The following is a 7,390-nucleotide window of genomic DNA, read 5'->3' as shown; positions in this document are numbered from 1 at the left end:
CTACCTTGTAGGGCTAGCCTGCAATGGGTAGTCCCGCCAGTTAGCACCACAACCCGAGGGGAACTCACTTAAGCACAGAGATTTTTTTTTGGTAGCAGGAACTCCTTTGCATATTCGGCCACACCCCCTTGATGTAGCCAATCCTCCAAGAGCTTACAGGGCTCTTAGTACAGGGCCTACTGTAAGCTCCAGGAGGATTGGCTACATCAGGGGTGTGTGGCCTAATATGCAGAGGAGGTCCTGCTAGAATTCCTTACAGGGCTCTTAGTACAGGGCCTACTGTCAGCTCCGGGAGGATTGGCTACATCAGGGGTGTGTGGCCTAATATGCAAAGGAGGTCCTGCTAGAATTCCTTACAGGGCTCTTAGTACAGGGCCTACTGTCAGCTCCGGGAAGATTGGCTACATCAGAAGGGTGTGGCCTAATATGCAAAGGAGGTCCTGCTAGAATTCCTTACAGGGCTCTTCTCACAGGGCCTGCTGTAAGCTCCAGGAAGATTGGCTATATCAGGGGTGTCTGGCCTAGTATACAAATGAGTTCCTGCTATTAAAAAAAAACCCTGGTTAAGCCAACACTACACAGCAGCTTCTGTGGCGGTGTTCTTGTTCACAGGTGGACAGGACTGTGTGGTTCTGAAGAGGTTCCTGCTGAACCTTTCAACCCAGTAAACATAGAGACAAATTCATAGTTGAAGCACAGTTTATTGAGTAACAGGCTCGATGAAGTGCTGCAGCAAACCTCCCGTCTCCCCAAGAGGGAAGAGACGAGCTCCCTTCTCAAAGGATAAGTCCCTTCCACCACTTGAGGCAGGAAAGTGTCTGCCACAGCACAGATACACACACAGAAAGCCAAGTATACCTGTCCTATCAGCATCCATGCTCCTGATGCCAGGGTTTCTTAAGGCCAGCCAGTAGTATCTGCTAGGTATTGTCAGCGGTCATTTTGTAGAAAAATAGGTGGTGGAGCTCAAGCAAGGATTGTTATGCGGCTGCAATACTATTCAATGGACAAGGAGGTGGAACTCTCAGAAGGAGGAGGTGGAACTCTCAGAAAGGTTCAGGAGCTGTGCTCCTGTGAGCTCCCATTTGAGGCCTGGGTATTGTAACTCTGCCTGCGAGAGGATCTGGGAGGGAAAGAGTTAAGAAAATTCTGTCTCTGGCGCACAGTTGGCAGGTCCAATTCAAGAAATATCTGGAGACCACAGTCAATGTTCCCTGTAAGCTGAGTTAGTGTGGCTAGCTCACAGGTTTTTAGCCTCCAGCTCACACATTTTTGTCTCAGCTCAGGAAGGAGGGCCCCAGAGCACAATAATTTATGCAGCAGCTCACAACTTTAATGCCAGTAGTTTACAAAGTAGAATTTTTGCTCACAAGACTCTGCAGCTAAGAGGGAACATTGACCACAGTCCTTCATTATTTATCCAAGCAAGTTTATAAAACCATTTTGTACAGTGCAATCCAATTGGCTGTGACAGAAAGCCCCGTTGAATAATCAGGGCTTTATTTTGGAGCAGGAACTCCTTTGCACACATGTAGCCAATCCTCCTGGAGCTTACAGGAGGCCCTGTAGTAAGAGCCCTGTACACTCTTGGAGGATTGGCTACATATGGGGTGTGTGGCCTAATATGCAAAGGAGCTTCTGCTACAAAAAATGCCCTGTGAATAATTCAGTTTTGCATAGGCCAGGGCAGAGGGAACTTATTTTGTTTGTATTTTTATGTGCACATGTGTGTGGGCATTTGTGCATATGTGCACTCAGAAGTCATGGCCACCTCGGGTGGCTTACCCCTACTGGGGGCCTGGAGGATATTCAGGGAGGTGGCTAACTGAAGCCTGCCCCCGCCTCCCAACTGCTGGTATTCCAAGGAAGTCTCCTATCCAAGTGCTTACCAGAGTCGACCCTACTTAGCTTTCAAGATCTGACGAGATCAGGCTTGCTTGGGCTATCCAGATCAGGGCCACAATGGGAGTTTTTCTGACCTCCTTGGGTAGACCAGAAGGTGGGAGCCACAATGAAGAAAGGCAGGTGTACCACACATTGTTGATTTTCTGACAACAGGATTCGTGGAATGTTTGTGACACATTTGAAGACATTTATCGGAAGTAGGGCTTTTTTTGAGCAGGAACGCGCGGGAACACAGTTCCGGCTGGCTTGGCGTCAGGGGGTGTGGCCTAATATGCAAATAGGTTTCTGCTGGGCTTTTTCTACAAAAAGGCCCTGTATGAAACAATGGTGATGTCAGGGGTGAAACAATGGTGATGTCAGGATGTCTGGTGGAAGCTGGGTTCCGGTAGCCGGCTCAAGGTTGACTCAGCCTTCCATCCTTCCGAGGTCGGTGAAATGAGCACCCAGCTTGCTTGGGGGTAAAGCGTAGATGACTGGGGAAGGCAACGGCAAACCACCCCGTAAAGAGTCTGCCGTGAAAACGTTGTGAAAGCAACGTCACCCCAGAGTCGGCAACGACTGGTGCTTGCACATGGGACTACTTTTACCTTTATATTATTGACTCATCTGAAGACAGCCTGTGGCACGACATGCATATTAATGATACCTTCTCTGTTTTCCCGTAATTAAAGTGTTGATGGGACAATATCTTTCCTGCTGTTGTTCCCTCCGCCCCCCCACCCCACTGAAAGTAAATTTTCAAAGTAAACTGAAAACAAACAAGCCAAAAGCCCAACAACAAGAACCTTCATTCAGTGGTAAAATGAGGGAAATCAATCACCGATGTGAAGGACAGATTCATCTGCAGGTTATTTTCTCAGCCCCCTCCCCCCACCAACGCTTTTTTCCATTCATTCTCCCTATTAATCCTACTAAATCTCTTTTTCGTTAGCAGCATGTGCAAATCATTCAAGCCCACTGGTCACTGCGGAGAGTGCACATTATGCATCGCAGGTGGCAAGGAAGATATTAATTTTTATAGTTGCAGGCAAAGAGAAATTGACTGGAATTAAGAGTCGGAGCAAATAAACTCAATTTGCCCACAGGCGTTTATGAAGGACACAGAAGGAAGAGATCAGGAAATGAGGAAAAGCACTCAGCCGCTGGTTCATCTCTCAGCTTTGCTACTGACATGGAAAGAAGATATTCTTAGCAGCTGCAGGTAAGGCTGCCGGCTCTGGGTTGGGAAAGACCTGGAGATTTTGGGGGTGGAGCCTTCGGAGGGCGGGGTTTGGGGAGGGGAGGGACTGAAATGGGATCTAATGCCATAGAGTCCACCCTTCCAAAGCCGTGACCTCTCACCATGCTTCTGAATAGGTGCTTCAATGGTAGGGGCTGTGGCTCAGTGCTAGAGCATCTGCTTGACATGCAGAAGGTCCCAGGTTCAATCCCCGGTATCTCCACTTAAAAGGACCAGGCCAAGGGTGGCCAAACTTGCTTAACGCAAGAGCCACATAGAATAAATGTCAGATGTTTGAGAGCCACAAGACATGAATGGCAGATGTTTGAGGGAAGGAGGGAAAATAGATTGAGGAGGGAGGGAGAGGTGGAAGGAAAGCAACTTTAAATGCACTCTCCAAGCTGCAGGCTGGCTTGGCTTGGAGAAGTGATTTAAAGAGACAAATGCCTTCTCCAAGCCAGGCAACAGGGCTGTGGGGGCTCCAAGAACCACACAATATGTGTGGAAGAGCCACATGTGGCTCCCAAGCTGCAGTTTGGCCACCTCTGGACCAGGCAGAAAGACCTCTGCCCAAGATAGCGGAGAGCTGCTGCCAGTCTGAGGAGACAATACTGACTTTGATGGAACAAGAGGCTGATTTGGTGTAGGGCAGTTTTACGATATCTCCTGAGTTCTGAAGTACCCAATGTAGAAAAGACCCAGAACAGGATCTTTACTTTGAGGCAACTCAAAACTTCCCCTTTTCATGTAGGGCCAGAACTCAATGGAAGAGCAGCTTCTTTGCATGCACAGGTTCAATTCCTGCCATCTCTAGTTAAAAGGACCAAGCAATATGTGATGGGGAAAACCTCTATCTGAGACCCTGGGAGCTCTTCTATGAGGGGGGGGGGGCATGGCTCAGCGGTAGAAGAAGAAGAAGATATTGGATTTATATCCCGCCCTCCACTCCAAAGAGTCTCAGAGCGGCTCACAATCTCCTTTACCTTCCTCCCCCACAACAAACACCCTGTGAGGTGGGTGGGGCTGAGAGGGCTCTCACAGCAGCTGCCCTTTGAAGGACAACCTCTGCCAGAGCTATGGCTGACTCAAGGCCATGCTAGCAGGTGCAAGTGAAGGAGTGGAGAATCAAACCCGGTTCTCCCAGATAAGAGTCCGCACACTTAACCACTACACTAAACTGGCTCTCCGACACCAAACTGGCTCTCCAGTTGCGGTAGAGCATCTGCTCTCCGACACCAAACTGGCTCTCCAGATGCGGTAGAGCATCTGCTTGGCAAACAGAAGTCCCTGGTTCAATCCCTGGCATCTCCAGTTGAAAGGATCGGGTAGGAGGTGATGGGAAAGACCTCTGCCTGGGACCCTTGAGGGCTGCTGCCAATCTGAGTAGACAATACTGACCTTGCTGGACCAATGGCTGAACTTTGTATCAGACAGCTCCATGTATTTATGTGTCCCTTTGAATCTTATTCCCAGGATTCAAGAATCGAGTGGGCACCAGGAAAAAGATCAAAAGAGCTAGTTTGCTGTAGTGGTTAAGTGTGCGGACTCTTATCTGGGAGAACCGGGTTTGATTCCCCACTCCTCCACTTGCACCTGCTGGAATGGCCTTGGGTCAGCTCTCGCGAGAGTTGTCCTTGAAAGGGCAGCTTTCATGAGAGCTCTCTCAGCCCTACCTACTTCACAGGGTGTCTGTTGTGGGGGAGGAAGAAAAAGGAGATTGTATGATGCTCTGAGATTTGGGATGGAGGGCGGAGTATAAATCCAATACTACCACCACGTTCTTCTTCTCCTCCTCCTTCTCGTTCTCCTCCTCCTCCTTTTCTCCTCCTCCTCCTCTTTCTCCTCCTCCTCCTTCTCATTCTTCTCCTCCTCCTCCTTCTTTTTCTCCTCTTTCTCCTCCTCCTCCTCCTCCTTCTTTGTCCTCAGGGACCTATCATAGCCCAGGGCTCCCTGTGCCCAAGGGAGAAGGGGTAGAGAATGGACACAACCTCAAGAGAGGACAGCAGCCCTGTGACAGGGTTGAGAAAAGAGCCAGGTGCCTCCTTGCAACAGGATTCAGAGGCTGACTGCCTCTGAACATGGAGGTTCTGCCCAAGATAGAACTGTAACTTTTTTTTTTTAAAGTCCTGTGCTTGATCTCTTTCCAGGAGCTTCAGCAAAAGAATTGACTTGCCTCTGTGCAAAGTTTCTCTGCCTTAGCAAGTCAGCACGCAGCTCTTTTTATTGTTAGCAAAACTAATTAACACAGAAAGCTCGGGGTGGCATGTCCAGAGCCTTTTATTGATCTCGAGATGATCAGAGCGGGAGGAACTGTCAGCTCAGCTGCATAAGCAAAAGGCAAAAAGAAGCCCCCACACAGCCTGGCTTCTCTGTCACCGTTGCAATGATTATTTTAAACTCCTTTCTGCTAACTGCAAAAGAGAAGGCAGCGCTGTCCGTCTTTTGAAAACAGTTCCCCTGCAGACACAAATTTCAGAAAGCGCTCACGGGGGGCGATTCTTGTAGCTGTGTTGTATTTTCCTTTTCCTTTTTAAAGATAGCGCTCAAGAATACCTTCGTGGAACAGAGTGGCTGAGGTATGATCCAAAGATACCTTCATGGAACAGAGTGGCTGAGGTGTGATCCAAAGAGGCTGCAATCGTAAGAACTTAAGAGAAGCCATGTTGGATCAGGCCAGTGGCCCATCCAGTTCAACACTCTGTGTCACTCAGTGGCCAAAATGCAGGTGCCATCAGGAGGTCCACCAGCAGGGCCAGAACTCCAGAAGGCCTCCCACAGTCCCCCCACCAGTACAAAGAATACTGAGCATCACTACCTCAGACTGAGTGTTCCATCTATACCTGATTGCTAATAGCTGCTCATGGACCTCTGCTCTTAAGAACATAAGAGAAGAAGTCTGCAGATTTATACCCCACCCTTCTCTCTGAATCAGAGACTCAGAGCAGCTTACAATTTCCTATATCTTCTCCCCCCACAACAGACTCCCTGTGAGGTGGGTGGGGCTGAGAGGGCTCTCACAGCAGCTGCCCTTTCAAGGACAACTCCTGCAATAGCTATGGCTAACCCAAGGCCATTCCAGTAGCTGTAAGTGGAGGAGTGGGGAATCAAAACTCGGTTCTCCCAGATAAAAGTCTGCACACTTACTGTAACCACTACACCAAACTGGCTCTCTCATGGACATCTGCTCTTAAGAACATAAGAGAAACCATGCTGGATCAGACCAATGGCCCATCCAGTCAAACACTCTATGTCACACAGCGGCCAAAACCCTGGTGCCATCAGGAGGTCCACCAACAGGGCCAGAACTCCAAAAGCCCTCCCACTGGTGCCTCCCAAGCACCAAGAATACAGAGATTTACTGTCCCAGACATAAGAACATAAGAGAAGCCATGTTGGATCATCCATATTGGCCCATCCAATTCAGTACTCTATCACACAAGTGGCAGAGGTGTGTGTCCATTTATTTAATTTGTAAGATTTTTATGTTCCGCTCAGGGACATACAGTATCTGAGGCACTAGATACTATACTGAAAATTTGGAGCCTCTACCTCAAAAAAACAGCTCCCCCAGAACCCCCGAAGCCTCCAGATCAATTCCCCATTATGCCCTATGAGAATCGATCTCCACATAGGGAATAATGAAGTGCTCAGCAGATGTTTCCCTCCCCCCCCACCCCATTTCTGGCGACTCTGAAGCGAGGGATTTGCATCTCTACTCACGAGTTGCTGCCAACTTCTTCAAAGTAACACAGACACACCATCCCAAGGAGAAGCCTTTCAATCGGAGATTGAATCCTCTGGAGGTGGAAAGTCACATGGTGGCTGTGGGGGCGGGGCTTCCCCCGGCGGCCAGCTGACTGGGAGCGGGAAGGAGCCTGGGGAAATGGAAGAATCCCCGCTGGGTCCTGGGGATTGGTAAGCCTATCCTCTGGACAGTCAACAACAGGGCATAGAGGCTGAGGCCTTCCCTTTATGTTTCCTCCTGACTCTTGGATTCAGCAGTTGACAGCCTCTGAACATGGAAGTTTCCCTCAGTCACCACAGCTACTAGCCACTGATAGATCTCTCCTGCACAAATCTTTCTAATGCCCTTTTAAAGCTGTATGTGCCTGTGGCCATCCCTACATCTTCTAGCAGCGAATTCCACATTTTAATCACTCAGGGTGCTTGGATCTTAATTCCCAGGTGTGGGAGGGAGAAATTGCACATAGACTCAAATTGTACACATAAACGTCTTTCACGGGGTCACTAGCAGATCCCCAGAGT

The 7,390-nt window shown here is 49.1% G+C and overlaps 1 non-coding gene across 1 annotated transcript; it reads left to right on the top strand.

Moving 5' to 3' along the window:
• The first annotated feature begins 3,275 nt into the window (after positions 1-3,275).
• Positions 3,276-3,347, top strand: TRNAV-GAC (transfer RNA valine (anticodon GAC)). The gene has a single exon. It is a non-coding gene; the product is annotated as a tRNA-Val (tRNA).
• The last annotated feature ends 4,043 nt before the right edge of the window (positions 3,348-7,390 follow it).

Source organism: Heteronotia binoei, chromosome 4, assembly GCF_032191835.1.
Source record: "Heteronotia binoei isolate CCM8104 ecotype False Entrance Well chromosome 4, APGP_CSIRO_Hbin_v1, whole genome shotgun sequence".
In the NCBI taxonomy this organism is placed as follows: Eukaryota; Metazoa; Chordata; class Lepidosauria; order Squamata; family Gekkonidae; genus Heteronotia; species Heteronotia binoei.
The sequence above is the reverse complement of the archived record's forward strand: the minus strand, read 5'-3'. Positions and strand labels throughout refer to the sequence as shown.